Below are 21,739 nucleotides of genomic sequence, written 5' to 3'. Positions count from 1 at the left end.
CCAGGGCCCCTGGCTAGCACTGACATGCTATTTCTTTTTTTCTCTTCAGAGTCACATGTGTTCTGTTGGCTCTTACCTTTTCCATAAGTCAATCTTCTGGGGGAGACTTCACCCTGAGGTAGGGTGAAAGAGGGGTAGAAGGAGTGAGGGAGAGAGAGAGAGAGGGAAGACAGGATGAAGGCCTGAAATTTTATGGTTGCAATGGGGTGAATGGGCTCCTCAGAAGAGGAAGGAACAGGAAACCTATTCTGGACTCAGTCCTAAGCCATGTTCTATGGGCAAGATACTGGAGATGGGAGGACAGAGACATGGAACAAATAAATAAATAAATAAACCCAGATCCTGGAGGTACTTCATAAGAAAAAGGCAGCAGGCTGGAAAGAGAATGACCAGAGACACTCATGCTTGACATCGTGGCCGCGGAAGGCCACCCTCTGTGAAGGTGGCATTGGACTGAGATCTGTAGAGAAGAGAAGTGCAGGAGTTTGCCAGAGAATACTTCAGGTAGAGAGAACATCATGGGCTCTGAGGTTTGGCATGTATGAAGAGAGAAAGAAGTGTGTATATTTTTACCCAAATGTGCTCCAAGAAAAATACATATAATACCATGGTTGTACGTGCCAGTAGTAGGAATAAATGCGTACCTACTAAGATAAGTGTTCTTTCTGTATCTATGTCATGCTCATTTTGCCTATCACACTTTGGGAAAACTTATCACTTATTTTTGACCCACACCTGAGAACTCAGAGTGATTCTAGAGACTCAATACCTATCAGCCTCAGGGCCTGTGTTTATAGAACAGAGCTGGGTAACTCCTGCCTCAGCCTCCTTGTTATTCTAGACTCTACAGATCCCTTCTTTATGTTGATTGACTATTTTCAGATGAACATACCTCCGACTTGCAAGCAATCTCTTCATGTGGCTCCTCTTTCATGCAACTTCATACAAAGAGATTTGGGGTTTCTGTAAAGCTTTATGCCTTTTCTTTTTGTCCGTGGACATCCTCCACCCTTGAGGTTCTCTGAAATATTCTGAATATCCACCATTTTGCATTAAAATTCTCTTCTATAGCCATTCATAAGGTTCCACCCAGAGAACCTGGCCTGCCAGCATTTCTTCCTCTTGTCCTTGTCTCTCATTGCTGCTAGGTCAAGCCACATTCCATCCATTTGGCAGATCTTTCTGCCTCCCTCTCCCTCTAGGTTCCCTTTGGCCCCAAATGCTAATCGAAGAGCCCAGAAAGAGGATCTAAAAAGGGGGCTTCCTGGTGGGCATTCATGAATCACAGGCGGAATCATCACACAGGCCAACAGGGGCCCTTCTCCCCATGTGATGAGTCATGAGTGGATGGTCACCCAGACAGAGGATGTGTGAGTCTCTCTCTTCCCTCTGCCTGGCCCCACACATTAGACAATAGCCTTCATCTCCTTGCATCTGGGCCCATTAGAGATATTGGACCCAACTCTCTGAAAATTTCAACCAATGAGGAAGGTAGGAAAGCTTTGCTTTCTAGAAGGTTGAGCTGCTGTTTAAATATCATAACATATAATGCCAGATGGTTTTGCCAGCCTAGCCAGCAACCACCTAGCCATGTCCTGGTGACGTAGGGCCATTTTCTCCACAAATATATATGCTCTATTTTTCATCTGACTGTGTTCTCTTCCTTAACATGTCATTTCATAACAATGCGAAACATGAAGGCTGCTTCCTACAAGGTGAAGAATAGTTATGGCTTCTGTGAATTAGGCACCTACTCTCCGAGGCACTTGGCAGCCGTGATCTTTTACGTCTTTCACTTTCTAACACGGGTACTGCTCACACTGTGGTGTAGACTGTGAAACTGAGGCTTGGGGATCTTCAACAGACTCCAGGTTCTCACGGTAAGGAAGGGTAAAGTGCAGTTTGGAAGAAAGTGGCCATGTCATTTGTCACCCCAATCAAGACACTGTGGAGAGTAAAAGGAGGGACTATTAGGAGTTTTGCCAGACAGAACATGTAAAGGTCGAACATTCCAGAAAGCCAGACTGTATGGATGCCTGTATTTGGAGACAGTCTTTTTGACTCCCAAGCCCAGCTTTTCCTCACTCATCCTATTGATTCCTAAGGAGGTCACAGAAGAAACTGGAGTTTAGCTCCCTGCTCCTTTTGTGATAATTTTGCCTGTTGAGTCTTTCCCCCTCTTCCCAGCCTGGGATGTTGGGATGAAGTCCAAACCTCTGTGCTTTTACGAAGCCCCCTAGGTGATTCGGATGTGCTGCCGGGTGTGAGAACTCCCGAATTCAATGCTATAAGCTTTGGGACTATGAAGTCACTTTTGTTCACTATTGTATCTTAGTCACTGACACAGGCATGCAGTAGGCGCTTAATAAGTGTTCCACGAATGAGTGAATCAGTGAATGAATGAAATCAGGTACAGAGGCAAGCAGGGATGAGAGTCACCGTGTGTTGGGGAACGGGATATAAATTAGTTTTGAATGTCCGGCGTAGAAAGAGAAATGAAGGAGAGGTAAACAGCAGGAGCATCTGCCAGGCTAAGCTTCCATTTCATCCTTAATGCAGAGCCACCAAAGATTCTGAGCAGGAAAGAGACACTCTCTGGTTTGCATTTTGGGAAAGAACACTCCCATGGTGGTGTTCTAGGTTCAGCCTGCAAGAAACTGGACACAGAAGGGCTTTGAAACATGTTTTCAAAGGGCTACTGAGTTCCCAGCATAATATAACCTTTTACATATTTGAAAAGTCTCCAGGCTGGGTTAGCACCGCCCTTGCTCAGTGTCAGCCTCCAGATACGCCCTCTGCAGCAACCAGTGACCCCAGTGGGGCACCTGACAGTCGCTCTCTCAGGGGACTTGGTGCCCATGGTGTGTTCACTAGCTTCTCCCCCAATACCAGTAACTCCTCCCTGTGCGGGGCTAGCTGTGGAGGTGGAAGATCCCCTCAGATTCAGGAAAATGAGGAGCCATCATCCAAATCGGCCAAATTGGGTCCTTTCACAGAGAATGCTCCTCCTGCCAGTTGCTCTCTGTGGCGTCCATCGGTGGGGACACAGCATTGCAGCTCTCCAGCTGGGGACAGGGTACCTGAGGCGGTTTCAGACCTGGCTGCTCGCTTTTTCTCCAGAGCAGTGTTGTGGTTATTATCGCTCTACCGGAGCAGCCCAGGGAACCTTGCTGTTTGCAGTTCTGTGCCAGGGACTTCCCACAGGGCTTTGCCCAGTCTGGCCGGCTGGCCACCAGGCAGCGTGAGATGAAAGACACCGTTCACACTCACAGGGACTGGAATGCTCTCTCTATAAGACCCGTGGATGTGGAGACCAATTCACAAGCACTTCTCAGTCCAGCGATGAATGGGGGATCCCTGTGACTGACCCCTTAATTGGCTTCCCTCCTGAGATAGGCTTCTCCTGAGCCCGTTCTGAAGCCTGGGCTAGAGGTGTCCAGGCTCAGCGCTCAAGGGAATCTGAACGTGCGCTCCTTTCTGTGGCCCCAACCTGTGTCCTCTCTATACCCGCATCCCCTCCTACGCAGATTCCATCGTCTCTTCCAGCACCACCCACCACCCCAAATCTGCCATCCCGGATCTCACCTCATGCCTCCAGCTGAATTTTGACTCAGGAAGTGTCTACCTTTCCGTGTTCCTTCCGTAGGCATTTATGTGTAATTTGCCAGGCTTTCCCCTATGGTTTTCACAGGGATATTATCATTTAATCCTCAAGCTTGGTCAGCACTTCCTGGCAAGCTTCCACTTGGATCTCTTGGGCCAGAGTGAGTTACACTCAGCCCTAGCTGTGAGGAGGGCTGGGGACTCTGAGATGGTCTTCCCACCTTCTGCATGGGAGGGGGCAATGGGGAAGAGGGAGGGAAGAGGCTTTAAAGCTGGCAGCCAGCAATGTTTGCTCCATAGCTACCACTGTCATCCCCATTTCACAGATTCGGAAACTGAGTCACATGGAAGCAAAGTAACTTGATCAAGATCACTCAGCTAGAAGGGATGGAGACATGGTTAAAATCCCAGGCTGACAATGCCCAAGTCTATGCTTGGAATGACCAGTTCTCCTGGGGAGACCTGCACAGGGAGAGGGAGAAGGAGGGGGTCTTGTGGTATGTTAAGAGATAGAATGTCAAGATGATGGTCTCTTATCTCAGGAAGAGAATGGAACTGAGGATGAGTCCAGGACTCTGCCTGAAATAGACATAGTGGAGCACAATGCAGAAATAGAAATAATATTATCAAATTCTTAAGAGACTTTGCATATTGACTCTAATTCTGATAACAGATTTGTATTATCATCTTCCTTTACATGAGATAATTGAGGCTCACAGAGGCTGTGCAGTTTGCCCAGAGTTCCAGCTGGACACGAATGGGGTCTGTGTGGCCTCAGAGTCCAACAGATGACTTGCCGTCTCTCCACACTAGCTACTTACAAGGAAAAACCAGAACAGGAGGCACTGGCTAGCTTCTGTGAATCGCATGTTGTTGGAATTCCTGTCCTTCCTCGACCCAGATTTGTAAACACAGGCTTTGGAAACCAAAGTACACAGGGGCAGATGTGAAGAAGCGGTCCAGGCAGGGGAGAGTCACATGTGTCCTGGCGGTGTGAGTCCTGAAGCATGTGTCCCTAGGGGCTCCTGCAGACTCCCTGGCGGAGCTGTCCTGCGCCCCGCGGTCTGCAGATGGCCGCAGAGTCACTGCGGGGGTCCAGCTACAGTCCGGGCGGTCCGGCGGGTGGCAGAGGGTGAGGGCGCCAATGGGGCAGGGCAGCCAGCTGACAGACCTTCCTTTGCTTCTTCTAGGCTTTTTGCTGAGTCCTTTTGAAGAGAAGCGGGGGCAGGGAATAAGAGAAGATACTTGTTATGGGAACTAGAACTTCCCACTTTAAATAAGGGCTGGCTGTTCATTTACTCAATCATTCAAAACTACTGATGGACCCCCTGCAGTGCAGCAGACAGGGCAGGGGGCTGAAGTCAAACACTTACCCTCAGGGAGTTTCCCATTTTGTGCACAGAGATAGATAACTGGAAAGATATGCATAAGCGGATAGCAGATGCTATAGAAAGGAGGGGTGCTGGCTAAAGGGATAAAGATTGAACAGGCTGGGGAAACTGGCTTTTAGTTAAAGGATGGACAGGGAAGACTCCCCTGACACAGGGACACATGAGCAGGGGTCTGAACAAAGCAAAGGAATAGGCCAGGGAGATATCTGGGGCCCAGACAGTCTTGGCAAAGGAACAGCAAGTTCAAATGCCTTGACAGAGGAGTGGGATGTCTGTCTGGGGTGAGTAGGGAGGGTCGGGAGACCAAGGCAAATTCTTGAACTCCACTGTGGACTTACACAATCAGAATTCTGAAGCTGGGCCCCAGTATTCTGTGTTTTAATAAACCTGCCAGGAGGTCGTGATGCTGGTTAACATCTGAGAAACCCTGTTTGAGGGCAGGGATCAGCAAACATTCTCTGTAAAGCCAGGTGGTAAATAGTTTAGGTTTTGCAGATCAGATGGTCCTTATTTCGACCACCCACCTCTGTCTGCTACCATGCCGGTTGCCGGTTGATGATACAGAAATGGGTGTGTGTTGTTGAGTTCCAATAAAGCTTATTTTAGGTGTTTGCCAATGTCTGTACTCAGGGACTGGTTTGGTCAGCTGTTGCAGCATAACAAATCATCTCTGTACTTCGTGACTTCAAATCACAGTCACGTTTTCCCGCTCAGATACCTGTGGGTTCACTGATTTAGCCTAGGTTTGTCTGAGGGAAAAGGGGTAGAGATACACACTCTACTCCTAGGGAGAATTACGGTCTCATGGCAGTGGGCATGGATACGGCCAAAAAGAGGGATGAAGAATTGGGATCAATAACTCCATTTGTGGGGTGCCTGGGTGGCTCAGTGGGTTAAAGCCTCTGCCTTCAGCTCAGGTCATGATCTCAGGGTCCTGGGATCGAGCCCCGCATCAGGCTCTCTGCTCAGTGGGGAGCCTGCTTCCCTTCCTCTCTCTCTGCCTGCCTCTCTGCCTACTTGTGATCTCTGTCAAATAAATAAAATCTTAAAACAAAAAAAAAATAACTCCATTTGTGATGGGGATTAAGTGAAATAACATCTGCAAAGTGCCCAGGGGCATCTGGGCATGTGAGCAATGCCTTGAAAAGGCTGGCTAGTGTTATCGCTGGTGTTAGCATTATTAATAATTATTCCTTACTTGGTACAGATCAGGGCTGGCCATTGGATATAGAGGTCTATTTTTTTTTAATTTATACTTTTTTTCTTTTCTTTCTTTCTTTCTTCCTTTTTTTAGAGAGGTAGAGAGAGGGAGAAGTAGGGAAGAGGGAGAGAGAGAATCTTAAGCAGGTTCCACGCCCAGTGTGGAGCCTGATATGGGGCTCAATCTCACAACCTCAAAATCATGACCTGCGCCAAAATCATGAATTGAATGCTTAACCGACTGAGCCCTGCAGAGGTCTGTGCTTTGGAAAGACCGCTACGGACCCCCTCAGTGATATCCATCACTTCCTTTAGCACTTACGACAACGAGTGCAGAGACTTGTCAGGGCGGGCAGCCTGTTGGTTGACAGAACAGCTTGTCCTTGGTGCTGGGAGGCTGTTTGCTCAAAGGAGGTGTTGGGACTGGCTTGTCACTTCATAATCAGGTGCTGTTCAAAAACAGGTAAATCATTCTCATTATCCCAGGTTCATTAGGAACTGAGAACTCAGACCCTGGTTTGAAAGAAGAAATGAGTTGCTTGATTAGAGCTCAGATAACTGGCTGCCCTTAATGAATGAGAGTATGTTTGGGGCCTATGTCAGGGAGAAAGGCAAATGAAGAAGATGCAAAGTGGTCTTGGAGATTTATTCAAACAAGGGAGGGTTGATCTACAGTGTGTCCTAGTCTAGCACCACTTCGGTCTGACTCCTTCATTAGTAGTTCCCACCTGTACCCAAATCACCTGTGGCATTTGCAGCAGCAACCACACTTCTGGGGCCTAACTCTTGGTGACGTCCGTTTGGGAGGGGAAGGGGGGATATTTCCGTTGTAAAAGCCTTCTGGTGCTCATGATGAGCAGTCCAATGAAGGTGGCTCTGATCTCTCCAATTGTGTATTTATAGGTCTTCATACCATTGCACAGAAGCTGGGATTCCTACTCACATCTGATTAGAACTGGAGAGTTTTGGATTCTGGGCTCTTAGGGAGCAAAACCTATGTTTTTGCTTATTCATATCCTGGGCAAGGTGCTCTAGAGGGGCGTGATGTTGAGCCCAGCATTTACAAGACTTCACTTTACAGGACAGGAGACAAGAGGCCCAGGTATGCCAAGTGACTCACCCAGGGGATGTGCCTGTTACATTCCCCATTCTGTGCCCCCTGCCCCTCAGGGTGTGGTTCTTCCAAGTTTCCTCTTGGGAAGGGAACTCCCAGGAATGAAACATCTCTGACACGTTAGGCCTTGTGCTAGGTGTTTTAAACATGTTATTTCACTTTCTTCTTTAAGAAATAAAACTCATTAAATTAGCATTACTAGCTCCACTTTATAGACGAGAAAATGTGCTGAAAGTCACATAGCTAATGAGCGAAGGAAGTAGACGTCCAATCAAGGTTTGTTTGGTGGACATACTGATTGGAAGGGAACATGAGGACACTTCTGGGGTTCTGACAATGTTCTGATTCTTGATCTGGACACAGGTCACTCGGGAGAGGGGCTTTGGGGTGTGAAAATGCATCATTGTGCATTTCTGCTTTGTGCATTCTTCAATGACAAGGTGGGAAAACCAATCCAGGTGTGTCTGGGTTGCAAACTCTTGCCATTTTATTATGCCCTACTGCCTCCTGAAATGAGAACTTAGCTCCTGCCCAGTCAACACAAGGAGCATTTCCATGTGAAGACCTGAGTTAGAAATCAGGTCTGGGGTGGCTGGGTGGCTCAGTCAGTTAAGTAATCTGACTCTTGATCTCAGTTCAGGTCATGATTTCTGGGTCCTGAGATCGAGCCCCTGTGGTGGGCTCCCCACTCAGCAAAGAGTCTGCTTGAGATTCTCTCTCTCTTCTTCTGGTCCTGCCCTTGCTCACACACACTCTCTCTAAGGTAAATAAATAAAATAATTTTGTTTTAAAAAAATCATTTCCTTTCCTCCCTCCCTCCATCCTTCCCTTCCTCCTTCCTTCCTTCTATCTTTCCTTCCTTCCTTCCTCCTTTCCTTTTCCTTTCTTCCCTCCTTCCTTCCTCCTCTCTCTCTTTTTCTTAACCAGTCTTAACCAGTCTTTTTTTCTTCTACATCAACTACCTCTGGGGAGGTCCCAGCAGATGCCCCAATGTGACTTTTTCTGGGATTACTGTTACAGGGCAAATGTGTCCTCTCAGAGCCCACTTTACACAAGACAGGCTTCCTATGCTGTTGACACGTGCATCTCTATACTCACAATTCCAGGGTAGTAATTCTTTTTAAAGAATTAAAAAACAAAAACGAAAACAAAACAACAACCAAATAAACCAACTTTATGTGCAACTGTCATATAATGAAGATCAGATGGATAAACTGTATTTAAAGTATATGGTTTGATGAGTTTAGACTTATAGGACACTAGGTACAGTGCTTGGCACAAAATAGGAATTTATTTCTTGACAGTTACTAGAACAATTTCCATCACACAGAGGTGTTATGAGGATCAGTGGGAGGACTCACAGAGCCGGGCCATGGAGAAGGCATTCAGTAAGTGGTCATGGTCACCATGGCAGCTTCACTAACCACAAGTCCAGCAAGAATGGGAGGTCTAAGATGCCACAGGGAACACTTGGAAGGCAGGACTCAGAAATGGTGTTCAGATATGGCAGATAGGTAGCTGAATCATGATAAGGGACAGACAAGGAAGAGATGAATTAGTGTCTTGTTGTGGGAATGGGCACTTGTTTGGGTAGGGTTGGGCAGAGGAGTTCAGTGCTTTGATGGGGATGAAGGAGGAGAATAGTCTGAGATATAGGGAGGACGAATATGTGTGTGTGTACGTATAAAATAAAGCTCAATTCAGCATGTTTTATGAAGCTCTTATGTGTGCCCATCCTTGTGCTAGATCCCCAGAAGAAGGCAGAGGGAAGCGTGATCCCGTGGAGACCTGACCTGCAGCCACACCTCCCTTCTCAGAGCTCTGCATATCCAATTTCAAAAGCACTTTCCTATACATTCTCCTGTCAAATTTTTCAGGGTCCCAACGTTTGGTTATTAGCATCTCCATTTTACGTATGAGGAAGTAAAGACCTGGAGATACAGGATGCCGGGTGAGCAATAATTAGGGGTCAGTGAATATGAGGAACAGAACTCAGGCAGGAGAGATGTTGGCCCCTGTGTCAGACTAGCCCCTCATGAAGTCCAAACAGGGGAGATGCCTCATTTGAGGTCAGCACAGAGGCAGAGTGAGTCCCGGAACCTATGTCTCTTGACTCCGAGTACACAGCTTTTCATTCATCTCACCCATCATTCAAAACATGTCCATAAGCTGCCTCGTCTGGACGTCTCCCAAACGGCTTAGTAGCATAGAAGAGTTAAGCATTTCTGAAACATTGAAGCATCCACTCCAAGCTCTTATTTTTACTCCTATTGTACTCTATCACCATGTTTTCGCCTTTCCAATTAAGCAATGAGGGCAGGGAGTCTTTTGTCAGTGCGTCCCAGTATCTTCCATGGTACTTAGGAATTGTGGTGTTTAATAAATGTTGTTTAATGATGATTCAACAACTTCATGAGTGAACAGACTAGGTCAGACAGATCCCATGGAAGGAGAGGAAGTTGGGTTCAACCAGTCAGAGTTAGAGAGGGCAGAGAAGGGAGCAAGAAGAGAGCATTCCTAATGGAGACCACTTCAGGAGGAAAGAACTGAGGTCAGATAGGTATCCTTGTATCAGTGACCTGGAAGAGGGCAAGGCTCCTGTAGTTTGCACCTTAGGGGGCAGTTTGAAATAAGGCTGAAGATGGAAGCAGAAAGCAAGACATTGTTCCTTTGGGACCCAGATTTGTCAGATAACACTAAACTGTTCCTTTTGCATTTGGGGCTGCTACTCATTAAGCCTTCCTCTTTGACCTGGAAGTTGCCATGCTGATTCATGCCTCAGTCACTGCCAGTCTGGATTTTTCTCTAAAGTACCATTCTAGAAACCCCCCCCACCCCCACCCAAGGCAGACACTTCAGCTGTCATTAGATGCTTATTAAGGGAGTGAGTCAGGGTGGTGGCTTAAGACACAATTTCCATCCCACTCCATGCCCCCTTCCTCGCATATCCCTGCCACGCTATTTCAAGCACTCAAACTCACAAGGCTTTGTGGGGGAATGGAAAGAACTTGAATGCTGAGCTTCCAGACCTCCAAGCAAATCTGTTCTGCAGTTCACTTGCTATGTGTCCTTGGACAGAGCGATGTGACCTTGGACAGAGCGCTTATCCACCCTGGGCTTCAGATTCCTCAACATAATGCAGAGTTGTTGTGAGGATTGAATGGGGTCAAGCATAAAGGGCTTTGCATAGGATTTGGGGTACAGTGGGTATGCAGGAAGTGCCAAAAGTGCCTGTGGTTTGAGGTTAAGATGCCCTGATTCTCCCCACTTCAGGATGGAGATGACAGAGCCGTTTTGATGTGGGTCTCTCCAGCAGGATCCTGGGAAACCGTTCCCTCTTTCCTTCCTGGTTGGCAGTTATAGATCATCCTTGCAAAATTCCTTTCTGTGGTTCTCTGGAGTGGGAGGGACCCAGCTCAACTGCTCTGGAAACAGGAACCATTCACAGCTTCCTGGTCAGCTGCCAGACCCTATACCACAAGGCCACAAGAACTGGTTTCTGCTTTATGGATTTCACTGGATTGTCTGTCCCAACACAGAGTTCAGGTCTTTCTTCATACTGACTCTGTGGTGACATGAACAGGCACCGATCAAGGACCCTGTAACTGAACACCCCTACTCAGAGTTGGTGGGGGTGTTTGTGGAATTTTCTCATTTCCTGACATCTAGATGGGGTCCCGGACTCTGCTGAAGGACTCAGCCATCCAGCAACCCTGGACTCTTGTGTGGAGTTCCTACTCTTCTGTTCTTTCCCTTGCTTCTTATTCCAACAGTTCCCTGGGGCACAGACATGCACCAGCATTTTCCTGCCTCCCGCACATCTAGCTCGCTCCCAGCGTGGGCATGTACTCAGAGTATGTTTGCCTTTTACCAATATTCCCTGCCCGCAGCATTCAACACTGTCCTGTTTGGGGCGCCATCAATGCCCAGCCATCCTCTTTTAGCCTTGACGTCCCTGTTGGTAGGAGTTAATGGTATACATATGCTATCCTTCTAAGGCAGAAAGAACCACTCTCACTCCCAAAAAATTAGTTCCAAGGGAGGGAGCTGAGGCACTGAAGTGAGAGTCATAAAACCACTCACGGGTTTTGTAATCTTGGGCAAATCACTTAACTTCTCTGAGCCACAAGCAGTCCTATTTGAAAGGGTGGGGGCTGATGCTAATTGCCTCGTGTCTGCCTCCCTCCACTCCCCATTCACTGTGAGAATCAAATGAGATAATGTCTGTGAAAGTGTTCTATAAACCAGAAGCTATTATTATGCGGAGCCAACCTATTATTATTAAGAACTGGTTTCCCTCATCCTCCCAGCTCTCCCTCCCTCTCCATCCATCCCCTGAACTGGCTTGAGGCTGAAGCTCTGTGGAGGGATACTTTGGAGCCAGGAACTAGAAAAATCCTGCTCTGCTTACCAAAAGTCTTCTAAATTGCTATGATTTGAACATGTGGCACCAAAGAAGAAAGATAAAGGATCCTGACTCCAAAATCCTTCTTGGCTTGACTTTTTAATATCCCAGTGGGAGCTACCCCGTCAAGTTCCATACAGAATCCAGAAAGAAAAACCCTGTTCACCGGGTGCCCTGGGGTTGCTTTTAGTGTGGGTGCCCTTGGCAGGTGTGGCTCCTGAGCACTGCCACTCTCCTGCCCCTTTGCTCTTCTCTTCTCTCCCAGAAGCCACTGCCTCCAGGCTGGCCCCCCCTTAATCCATTCATGTGCCCAGTGAGCTCTCTGAATGCCAGGCTCTTCCTATTACTCCTTGGCTTAAACCCTGCACCATTGCCCTCAGCATTAAGTACGATTGGTCTTATAGGATTGTTCTTACAGGCGCTCCTGCTGAGCTTCCTAGCCTCACCATTACCTCTCACGCCCTCTGCTTAACCTTCAAGTAGTTCTGCCCATCACGTTTTGGCTTTTCTACTCTAGAGTGGACTTTCCATCCGGAATTATCATGTGTTAGTCTGTCTCCTCCCAGAAGCTGGAAGCTCAACCAGGCTGGGCATCACCACTGTCTTGCTCAATCCTGCTAGCCATGGCAGCTAGTCGAGGTCCCAGCCATGGATGAATGGATGAATCTAGTGTGTGAGTCTGTGTTCCAGACTTCGTCTCTGGGTGCTGGAGTGCTCAGAGGTCTTCGTGGATGATTTCAGGTGGGCTTGTTTTAGAGAAAAACTAATGCATCACCAAAGGAAATCTGAAAACCTTGATGTTTTTCTTCTAGACCTTCTTCCAGCGGATGCTCCACATTGACTGAGTTTCATCTGTGCTGGGCAATGTGCTGAGCATTTTACATGAGTCAGGGCCTTCAGTGTTCACGAGCGTTCTCAGAAGCCAATGCAGTTATTATCCTGCTGCAATAGATGAGAGGCCTGTGGTTCAGAGAGGTTGAGTCATTAGCCCAAGGTCACCCAGCCAGCAAGTGAGCCCAAGTCCGGTTTCCTTTAAAACTCATGTTTCTCATCACTATACCTGGATGTGAGGGATTTGGTATCAGAAAGATCTGGGTCTGAATTCCCAGGACTTATCAGCTGTGCCCCATCCCTTACGATAATGTTATGCTAATTAAACAAGGTGAAATTTATAAAGCACCTGGTTTTCAGTAGGTGCCCATGTTGAGCTTCCCACATGGTGGGGAACACACCATTTCTTGAGGTAGGGCAATTAATAGGTCCTTTGACAGCTGGGTCTATCCTTCAGCAGAGCGGGTACTTGCTCAGGACCATTGGAGAAGATCCAGTCCCTGTGCCACAGGCTCCTCCCCAGCCACTGAGGGCAGCTGTCCTGTCCCTATTCCTGCCTCTGGAGCCTCACTTCTCTAGGACAAGCCCAGTGCTTCTGCACCTCCTTAAGTAATAGCTCAGACGAAGACACAGCAAGTGAGGATACTTCCTGTAGCATTGCTCACAGTTGTGAGACATTTGCGGAAAAGGATTAAGAGGTTCAAACTTCAGTTATCAAGTAAGTAAGTACGGCATAGGAAATGGAGTCAATAATATTGCAATGACGTTGTATGGTGACAGGTGGGACTACGCTTGTGGTGAGCACTGCGGAATGTATGGAATTGTCCAATCACCTTGCCGTACACCTTCAGCTAATATAACATTGCATGTCAACTACACCTCAATAATAAAACAAATTAGGGGGGCCATGGCTCCATCACTGAAGCATCTGACTCTTCTTTTTGGCTCAGGTTATGATCTCAGGGTCCCAGGATCAAGCCCTGCATCCGCATTTCTCTGGGAGTCTGCTTGAGATTCTCTCTCCTTCTTTCTCTGCCCCTCTCCCTGCTAGTACTCTCTTTCTCTCTCTAAAAATAAACAAGTCTTGGGGCACCTGGGTGGCTCAGTGGGTTAGAGCCTCTGTCTTCAGCTCAGGTTATGGTCCTGGGGTCCTGGGATCTGGCCCCACGTCGGGCTCTCTGCTCGGCGGGGATCCTGCTTCTCTTCCTCTCTCTCTGCCTGCCTCTCTGCCTGCTTGTGGTCTCTGTCAAATAAATAAATAAAATCTTTAAAAAAATAAATAAACAAGTCTTAAAAAAATTAAAAACATTTTAATGTAACCACTGAAATATTCAGAGATAGGGGATTAAGTGATAAGGATACAACATGTTCATAGTCCAAATGAATAAATACTAAGTAGCCATCAAGAATGGCTAGACGAACAAACGCTCATTGACCTGGGAAGATGGTTATGGTGCCTTGACAAATATGCAAAAGGCAAAAGTAGAATGTAAAGCATGAACCCCAATTTTGAACAATAGTATTCATCTCTGTATGAAAGAAAATCTGAAAGTATTTAAGAGGGTAAAAGTGCTTATCTCTGGGTCATGAGGTTATGGGGATTTTCTTCTTGTTCTAAATTTTCTATAGAGGGAGGAAGTATAGCTTAGTGGTTATGAAAATGGCCTTCAGAATCAGGCAGACCTGGTGTTAGTCTATTTTCTGCCACTCGAGAGCTTTGTCACCTTAGTTTCATAATTTGTAAAATAACAAACAGCACCTCCTCTCATATTGTTGAGGAAATGATGAGACTGGTTTTGTTTTTGGAATGTTGACTGTGTGCTGGGTACTCAGCTAATTAATTGTCGTGCATGTTCTCTATCATGATCTCGGCTCTACAGATGAGGAAGCTGAACCCCAGGAAGACTAAGAAACTGGCCCTGTTCCTACATAAAAGATGGCAATGGCTTTCCCCATTCTCAGCACCTTAGCCCTTTCAAGGGTGCTGAAGTTTGAATCTGTCCTCCTGTCATCCACATCTCCCTGCTGACTCATTCTGGACCCACTTTGACTAAAATCCCCAGACATTTTCATACTGGTCATGTCTCTTCTCTCCTTTTCTTGTGCTTTATTGCTCTCTCTCTTTTTTGTTTTTGGACCTGAGTGAACTTATTATGGAGCCGACAGGTGGATGAGAAGCCTGAGCATTCAAATCATACCATTAACTATGAGGAAGTCTAAGAATAAGCCTTATAATTTGGTAGAGAGAAGTTGCTGATCACAGCTACTACACACTGGCGAGCCTAGGGGGAATAAAATGCGTGAAGTTTGCATTTTCCTTCCCAGCTCATCTGGAAAGAGCAACTTCTCCTGATGTGAGAGTGGGTAAGCAGAGAGGCTGGGACTGGTCTGGTGAGGAGATCATTGGCAGAGCTCCTAGGAGACAGCGGTCATTGGAATGGAGTGTGGGGCACACCTTTAAAAGCAGGAGCTTGGGTCCCTGGAAGATTTGGGTTCTGATTCCTGCTTTGTCACTTACTGGCTGTGTGGCCCTGAGCATGACTAACCTCTCTGTTCTTCATTTCCTCATCCTCAAAATATACCCAGTGGTACATTTTTGGTGGAAGTTTTAAGAGTATCAAAATGAGATTATGTGAATGAAAGGTTCAGTCAGTTCTGGGACAAGTTTTTGTTAGCATCTTCTCTTCTCTGGGAGCCCTCCACGCCCTCCTGACTCATTGGTAAATGTTGGAGGATGGAAGAGTCTGAGTATTGAGGGGCTCCATGACTGGAGTGAGGAAATCACGTAACACCGATATTTAGTACTGCTGGGGAGAAAGAGAACTCTTGAGGCCAAACTGGCCCCAACTCATCCTTTATCCTCATTTTGACAAATTTATTTTCTTTTTTTTTTAAATTTTATAATCAATATGTATTTTTGGTGAAAAAAAACCACAAATTATTCAGAAGCATATGGAGAAAATAGTAAAAATTCCTTTTAATTGCCCTGCAATCCCATTCACATCTCCAGAGATAACTGCAGTGAAAAGTGTCCTCTGCGTGCACCTTCCTAGACATTTTATTAGGGATTTATAACATACTCAGACATAGGCTTCCTTGCCAATGCTGTGAATGTTTGTGACTTGAGTGTTCAGGAAACTTTCAGGAGGAAAATAAAATGTGGGCAAAAGAGAGCAGAAGGATGGGTTTATTTGTTATTTCTCCATAGCTTTTCTTCCCAGGGTGAACACTGGGATGCTTTACTCAGTTTGAAAGTGGCTGGAAAGCCTCTTGACATTCTAGATTCCCACATGGCCAAAGCGTCACTGTAGTCCTTGGGCTGCTGCTTTGGAGGACAATCTATCTCCTGATGAACTTGGCCCCTTTGGCTCAAATGATCCTTCCTCTTCCAAGAGGAAATGGGACAGACCCAGGCGGAAATAAGTGTCTTGATGACAAATGGCATGAGTCAAAGTACTTGTGAAAATGATCAACATTATTTTAAAACATATGCCTGTCAAAAACAAACCCCAAAGGAGGAAGGCAGTAGCTTCTGCTTTCTTTTCTTTTTTGAGAGTGGGTGGAAGTCCTGTAGAGATGGTGTTGGATCCCACACTTTGAGATGGTTCTTATTTAAGGGGTAATGTTGGCCTCCATGCTCCTTTTGGCTTCTCAGTTTTATGGAATGTTCTTAGTTGGAGTCAATCCAAACACTCTTGGGAATGTTGTGGTACCATACAATGTACATGGGTTTTCACTTTATAGTTTCTTCCCCACTCCCCTGCCACAACCCGTGTGTTGCGCAGTGTGATTCTAATTAAAGCCAGGAGTACCATGCCTTCTACTTAGTAGGCATCTCACTCCTATACACTGATTTACTCCCAGTGTTTATATTCTACTGACCATCCACTTGTTCATTTGCTCATCAGTCAAAATGTTTTCAGGTGATGCTATTTGCTAGGCTGGACATAAAGGAGGACGTGACCAGCTGTCTGTAGAGCTGCAGTAGGGACAGCTTTTCAGCAGAGCAGATGTTTGGGAAGAGTTTCAAACAAGGATAGTGCCAGGCAAATGTGGTGGAAAGGTATTTCATGGAGGGGAAGCAGTGTTGACCAACAAAGGCGGTGCAGGACAAGGGAGACAAGTTTGTGCGGGTTGAAAGTCACGCCCCAGACTGGCACATGCTGCCTTCCATGGATGAAATCCCAAATGCCGCTAGAGAAGGATCTACTCTCCTCTATCCAAGTTGAATTCCCTTGAGCCCCTGATTTACTCAACAAAGATTTATTCAACAGCTACTACTTTGCACTGTGCTGCATGCCAGGAATGAACTGCTGACAATTTTCTTTCGGCGATTTTCCTTAAGGCCCAGTAAACAATGTTAAAGTTTAACTTGGCAGTGATTGTTACTTTCTTCAACCCATGACAAAGCATCTTTCTATTTAAGGGGAATCTGCTGTGAGGATGGCATTATTCTTTACGTTCTGAACAATGTGAGAGAGAATTTGACCCACTCTTTTACCACCTTCTCCAAATACGAATCCAGACATGAATGGGATTCACTGTTTTATCTACAGACAATATGTTGATATGATCAAACCCTGTTTTTCGATGGATCATGTGTGAAGTCATAACCATGGCTCCAAATGCTATCATTTGCGTCAGCCCTTTTGTGCCGTGAGGGAGACAGTAAGTTTTATCAGAGGGTTGGAGAGGGACAAGGTGGCTGATGTCCACACTAATACACTCTGATGCCTCCATAAATAAAATGTGTGTGTCACACAGACCGTCCACAATCAAAACAAGAATGGAATTTACCCTTATATCAATGTTCTTGCCCTCAACTTCTCCTACGTCCACCACCTCCTGCTGAGCTCCAGAGATTAAAGGGCAATAAGCTCAATTCTGGGCACTCTGCCTTTGGTCTCATTCACCTTGGCTGAGTGGTCCCTTACCTACCTGTCAGTCTTCCAAAAAGGCACACTTAACCTCATTCTAGAATCTTCTTTGAATAGCCCTTTCACTTGCCACTTTAAGTGTCTGTTTGGTAGACAAAACTGCAAACCCAGATGGGCAATCAGGAATTAAGGGCAACAGTGGTTTGGGATTATTTCAGCTAATTGCTGTCCTATGTGAAAGATTGCATCATCTGTGACAGCTGGCCTGAGTAATCATCACTTTTAGCGGCAAGTTTTCCCCTTTGGCACTGTAGGGACTTTCAAGGCCAGTATATCCTACAGAACAGTAAATCTGAAAAGGGACTGCAGACACTTCATTGGTTTTTATGAAAATGAAATGGGATGAAGGCATCGAGTTTTTTGTTTATAGTAAACATTTGATTTAGCTTAAGTGTTTTTATTTTCTAGAACCTGTGTATCCCTGATCTCACACACAGCATCCTGCACTCAACTCCATTATTCTGCACAGCAGAAAGGCCCATCACTGGTGATGTCTTCCTTTCTTTTATCCTAAATTTGGAGGTGGAGAGGGGGTAATGTGATTTGTATATGGTTGCCCAGAATGCTCTGCCATCCATTAGTTCTTTGCTGACCAGGACACTGAGTTCTGGAACATGATGCAAGGTCTAAGTGGGCTTTCTGGTTTGCTGAGTTATAGCCTCATTTATACTAGAGTGACAGTGATTCCTACCTTAACTAAATCAAGGTGGGAGGAGTCCCTGGGCAGCCTGCAGAATAGGGAATCAGACATCCATATTTATCTCTCTTAGAGTTCTTTGGGAATATGTGATTAGAGCAGGTTTGGTGTTTTTTGTTTTTTTTTTTTGTTTGTTTGTTTGTTTTGTTTTGTTTTCCTTTTCAGAAAAGGAGGAAGTTACTTCACATTCTTGCTTTCTTCTGCAGACAAAAAAAATCCACCAGCCTGTTCCCAAGGGCTCATTTTCCAGCTCTGCTTGGCTCATCAGAGTGTATTGTGAGCCAGTACAAAGACCTTGAGGGAGGAATGCTGCCCAGAGCGCACCCTTTGTATCCCTGCTTCCCTTTATGTGAAATTGTGCCACCTTCCTGCTCACCCTGGCCTGGGCTCTGCTTCTTCTCTCATGACGAGTGTGTTTATAGTGGATGCAGCATGCTGGGCCACACAGGGAAGCTGCAGGGGGTGTCCAAGTTCACATGTCCTGCATTCCAGGCAAATGTTTTTGACATTGAGCAATGGAATGACTCTGCCAGGTTTAGGTCTGTCCGATTGGAATGCAACCGAAAAGGAAAGTCCCGGAGTGATTCAAATACTCACCTCCCCACAACCCCTGCTTGTTTTTTTTATTCCTTTTTAATTTTCCAATGACCAACTCAGCCCAGCACTCCTACCGACTCTCGGCGCTTGTTGGTGCTGATAAGTGCAACTTCCCAACAGATAGGAATGTAAATCAGAACATTTTGTTGAGTCATGTGTACTCGGAGGCTCTTTCCCAAACATTGCCTCAGACCCATAATTGGCAGCTCCCAGGACTCTGCTGATGACACTGAATGTCCAGGAAAAGCTCAGTTCATTTCTCGAAAAAATGAACTCTCACTCTCTCCATCTGCCTGGTTGTAATATCCTGTTCTTGAGAAAGCTGAACCCCTGGAGGGAGCCGAGGCACAACCGGTTTTGTAGATAAGTTTGAAAAATATGACTATTGGCCTTTCCCACCCACTCTGGTCTCTTAGCAACAGGACAGCTGATGGTATCCACCAGAGGAAAAAAAGCACCGAACATGTGGGGGTGCCTGTTTGAATTCTTGCCTGCAGTCTGATTTATTTAAACCTTCCTGCATTCTTGGGAATGAAGATCCAGGAGTCACGTCATGCTAGCATACCCCTGCCCTTCTTGTGACCTCTACGAATGAACAGAGAGGGGAAAATCTCAGGATGAAGTGGACATTCTTCTTCTGCAATAATCTGCCTTATCTGGGACAGCCATTTCCTTCGATTCGGGGAGTAACCATTTGAAAACTTGGTCACATTTATCGAGAGAGAGGCGGACTGGGGTGTGGTGTTGGAAAGAGCCCAGGGCTGGGGTGTCTGATGCTCCTGGTTCTAAGGGTGACTGTCTCTTCCCCCATGGGACCCCAGCCATGAAACTCCCAGTTCACTCACCTCTGCCCTGTGTTGGCTTTCTCATCTTCATAGTAATGACTGGAATGTCCTTGAAGGCACTTTTCAGCACTGAATGTGTGTGTGTGTGTGTGTGTGTGTGTGTGTATGTGTGCATGCATTTACAGAAAATTTATATTATATCATGTATCCATCTAATTCTCTCTCTTGAACTTGAGAGTTACTCAGTCAAGAACAAGAATTTTGAGGCCAGGCTTGTGTTCTTAACCACTGCCCTATACTTTGGGGTATGTACACAGACGTGCCATCCAGTTGGTAATCTATGTTCTGTCTGGCACTTTTTATATCTACATCTGTTAATCTATGGGCTGATGCACAGTAGTAAGGCTTTAATACTCGGGGAGATTTGGGTTCATATTCTTTCTCTGCCTTTTACCAGTTTTGTGGCCTTAGCATTTTCAACTGTGAAATGGGAATAACAAAGCCTATTGGAACAGGTTGCTCTGGGAATTAGGCAAAATGATGTGTCTAAAACACCTGACACAGTCTAAAACCCTTGCTAACATAGTCAGTGCTCAAAAAAAAAAAAAAAAAGGAGGGGGGAGCAGGGTTGAGATATTGATGATTATAGATTCTCAGGTCAGAGGGACATGCCCGAATTATCGATGAACCTCAAAACATTTCATGGAGACAATTGTGTTTGCTGAGTCAAACAGACGCGAGACTCACACATGTGCGTGTGTGTGCTGTGCGTGCGCACACACACACACACACACACCCCAAGGGGTGAATGTAATGACTTCATGTTGCTGGAACTTCTCAGTAGGACTCTGCATCTAAGAGCACTAAATCACAGCTAAGACAGCGAATGGGATTTGGCTGTAGTTGGCTGTTTCTTTCACAACTTGAATGCTCTTCAATTACTTTCAAAATATGAACAGTTGCTTTTCAAAGCATTTTTTCTCTTTTTGGACAGATAGTGTGAAGTTGTTCCTTTCCCCATCTCTGATTCTGGCTCTTTCTGTGTCCCTTTCCTTTTTGTGGAGGACTTAATACAGAGCAGGCCCTGGGCTGGGTGTCTCACATTCCGTCTTTCAACGGTCTTCAGAGCAACCGTCTCAGAGAGGTTTTGTTATTGCCATTTCGCACTGGATGATCTTGAGCCTCAGAAAGCATGAGTCATCCAAGACCATTGTTACCACCCCAGCTGTTAAGTGAGAGAACAAGAATTTGAACTCAGATCCCTCTGACTATTAGAATGAGAGGGGGGCAGGAGGAGAGACCAATTCATTGTTTGTCTTGATTATTGAACCCACTTCTTTGGGGGGGGGAAGCCCCTACTCCAACTACTCCCTTATTAATATTAGGGAACTCTGGACACTTACTCCATTCCTACATTGCTCTGTTAAGTGCATTAGACATCTACCTGCATCTACCCTGCAGGGTAGATATGAATTATTAGACCTACACATCAGAAGAAATCATTATTGAGGTGTAGATAGAATAAGTAATAAGCCCAGGCAACCCAGGCTACCCTTGGCACAACTGGGAAATTAACTTAGCTAGTCTGGCTCCAGCTAAACTCTTCTCATGAGCTAATCTACTAATTGTATTCGTGTCCATGAGGGCACATGGTCTCCATTACTCTTGGGAGCATTATTAGGGCTTATCTGTAACTTTGCTTCTGCTCTTTTTGGTGGTGTCCATCACCAGTTTCTCTTTGTCCATGAGAACAAACAGTGAGCACCGAGGGTGCAGAAGCTATTGAACAGTAGGCCAATAGAGTTTCAACACTGAAAGACTTCTTCAGGCTTTATGGGTCATCTTGTCCCGTGGTTTCTAACTATGGGGTATGCCCTGTTTAGTGGGTTGTAAAAACAACTTCCTAGCTTGTGATCAAGATTCCTAGCTCGTAATCTACTCCACCTATGGGTAGAATACAAAACATAGAGTATATTGCATTCAGGGAGAAAATTGTTTCCGTTACCTTTGTATGTGTGTGTGTGCGCGCGTGCGCACTCTGGGTCACTATGTAAAATTCATTTCTTATTGAGGGCCATGATTGTCCAAGTTTGAAAAGCACTGGTTTCATTCAGTGATTTTCAAATTTTGTTCCATGGCATCCAGCGAGGCCTCAGACATCTTAAAGGTTGGGGTGGGA

Source organism: Meles meles, chromosome 1, assembly GCF_922984935.1.
Source record: "Meles meles chromosome 1, mMelMel3.1 paternal haplotype, whole genome shotgun sequence".
NCBI classification, from domain to species: domain Eukaryota; kingdom Metazoa; phylum Chordata; class Mammalia; order Carnivora; family Mustelidae; genus Meles; species Meles meles.
Note: the sequence above shows the minus strand (reverse complement) of the source record.